The sequence below is a fragment of the Triticum dicoccoides genome, chromosome 2B, assembly GCF_002162155.2.
Source record: "Triticum dicoccoides isolate Atlit2015 ecotype Zavitan chromosome 2B, WEW_v2.0, whole genome shotgun sequence".
NCBI lineage: Eukaryota > Viridiplantae > Streptophyta > Magnoliopsida > Poales > Poaceae > Triticum > Triticum dicoccoides.
In genome coordinates this window covers 743,408,365-743,411,504 of record NC_041383.1, presented here as the reverse complement: position 1 = coordinate 743,411,504, position 3,140 = coordinate 743,408,365, and positions in this window count along the sequence as shown.

Here is a 3,140-nt window from a genome sequence, read left to right as displayed (position 1 = left end):
AAATCGATGATGGCCCAGGTACACATTCTTCCTGCAGCTTCCCAGGTATATACTTTAGGTGTCAAGTAAATAGTGCGTGCATGCGTGGTATCCCTTGTTTGTTTGTCCTGAAAGGTTACTGAGAGCGGGCCAATCGTTGATGGTCACGAATAGCAATACCTTTAGGTCAAATTCCTCCTGTTTGTGCTCATCCCACGTACGTACACCGTTTCCATTCCACAATTGTAAAAGTTCTTCAACTAATGGCCTTAGGTACACATCAATGTCGTTGCCGGGTTGCTTAGGTCCTTGGATGAGAACTGTCATCATAATGAACTTCCGCTTCATGCACATCCAAGGAGGAAGGTTATACATACATGGAGTCACGGGCCAGGTGCTGTGATTGCTGCTCTGCTCCCCGAAAGGATTAATGCCATCCGCGCTTAAAGCAAACCATACGTTCCTTGGGTCACGTGAAAAGTCAGCCCAGTACTTTCTCTCGATTTTTCTCCACTGCGACCTGTCAGCGGGTGCTCTCAACTTCCCGTCTTTCTTACGGTCCTCACTGTGCCATTGCATCAACTTGGCATGCTCTTCGTTTCTAAACAGACGTTTCAACCGTGGTATTATAGGAGCATACCACATCACCTTCGCAGGAACCCTCTTTCTGGGGGGGGGGGGTCGCCGTCAACATCACCAGGGTCATCTCGTCTGATCTTATACCGTAATGCACCACATACCGGGCATGCGTTCAGATCCTTGTACGTACCGCGGTAGAGGATGCAGTCATTAGGGCATGCATGTATCTTCTGCACCTCCAATCCTAGAGGGCATACGACCTTCTTTGCTGCGTATGTACTGTCGGGCAATTCTTTATCCTTTGGAAGCTTCTTCTTCAATATTTTCAGTAGCTTCTCAAATCCTTTGTCTGGCACAACATTCTCTGCCTTCCACTGCAGCAATTCCAGTACGGTACCGAGCTTTGTGTTGCCATCTTCGCAATTGGGGTACAACCCTTTTTTGTGATCCTCTAACATGCGATCGAACTTCAGCTTCTCCTTTTGACTTTCGCATTGTGTCCTTGCATCGACAACGACCCGGCGGAGATCATCATCATCAGGCACATCGTCTGGTTCCTCTTGATCTTCAGCAGCTTCGCCCGTTGCAGCATCATCGTGCACATCGTCTGGTTCCTCTTGATGTTCAGTAGTATCACCGTATTCAGGGGGCACATAGTTGTCATCGTACTCTTGTGCTTCACCGTCTTCCATCATAACCCCTATTTCTCCGTGCCTCGTCCAAATATTATAATGTGGCATGAAACCCTTGTAAAGCAGGTGGGTGTGAAGGATTTTCCGGTCAGAGTAAGACTTCGTATTCCCACATATAGGGCATGGACAACACATAAAACCATTCTGCTTGTTTGCCTCAGCCACTTCGAGAAAATCATGCACGCCCTTAATGTACTCGAAGGTGTGTCTGTTACTGTACATCCATTGTCGGTTCATCTGCGTGCATTATATATAAAATCATTACAGAACATCATGAATAGATAATTAAGTGACCAAATTAATAGAAGTTCATCATCACATTAAAACCAAAGTACATACATAGTTCTCATCTTCAAGCGAAAATCATTACAGAACAACATAAAGCTCTGCAGAGCATCTAAATTAATTAAACCATACATTGAAACTATGTAAAATATTTCAATGCGAAAACAAATGCGATCATAATCGCAACCAAGGTAACAACTGATCCAACGGCATAATGATACCAAGCCTCGGTATGAATGGCATATTTTCTAATCTTTCTAATCTTCAAGCGCATTGCATCCATCTTGATCTTGTGATCATCGACGACATCCGCAACATGCAACTCCAATATCATCTTCTCCTCCTTAATTTTTCTTATTTTTTCCTTCAAGAAATTGTTTTCTTCTTCAACTAAATTTAACCTCTCGACAATAGGGTCGGTTGGAATTTCCGGTTCAACAACCTCCTAGATAAATAAAATCTATGTCACGTTGGTCGGCATAATTTTCATAAACAGTAGATGAACCAATAGTTATGAAAAGATAATATATACCACATCCGAATCATAGACAGGACGAGGGCCGAAGGGGGCGGATACCAAAACCAACACACTATATAAGATGCAATAATAAAAGTAAAAAAATAATACAAGTGTCTATCTAAACATACAAGTAAGAATATTTTTCCTTTCAGAAAGAAGATAAGAACAAGAGGCTCACCACGGTGGTGCCGGCGATGAGATCGGCGCGGGTGATCGACGGCGGTGAAGACGGGTACGGGGCGTGACGGACCGCTAAACCTAGACAAATATTGAGGAAAATGGAGATTGGAGAGGAGAAAGCTTAAGTAGTGTGGCTCGGGCATTCCACGAACACCTTGTGTGCATAGGAGGTGAGCTAGAGCACCATCAAGCCCTCTCCCCCTCGGCTGCCAGAAAAAACAGAGCAGTGTGCTCTGCTCTTACGCGAGGGGGTATATATAGACACCTCATTGGTCCTGGTTGGTGGCTTGAACCGGGACTAAAGGACAGCCTTTGATCCCGGTTTGAGCCATCAACCGGGACGAATTGTGATGGGCCAGGAGCGAGGCCCATTGGTCCCGGTTCGTCCCACCAACCGGAACCAAAAGGTCCAGACGAACCGGGACCAATGGCCCACGTGGCCCGGCCGGCCCCCGGGGCTCACGAACCGGGTCCAATGGCACCATTGATCCCGGTTCTGGATTGAACCGAGACTAATGGGCTGACCCGGGCTAGACCAATGCCCTCTTTTCTACTAGTGTGTACATCTACCATTATAGGAGTACGGTATGTAGTATGGAAAGGTAGGTAAGCAGGAATGCGGCTCTCTGGATGAAATAAACCCAATACGATTTTTTTGTGCTACACAGAATCGTCATCCATTCACGTAAGGACACTGTTACGCATCCCGCAAAAAAAAAAGGACAGCGTTATGCGCCGGCCGGCCGCACGCTAGCCATCCGATTCATCTAGTTGTGGCCATGCGATTTCTTCTTCCCCCACGACATGCATCTCTCTCGCACGAGCGTCCCACACCCACACCTGTTTGGACCCCCGGCGACGCCGATCATCCCGTCTCACCTTCGCTGGTTGCAGCTAGCGCTGTG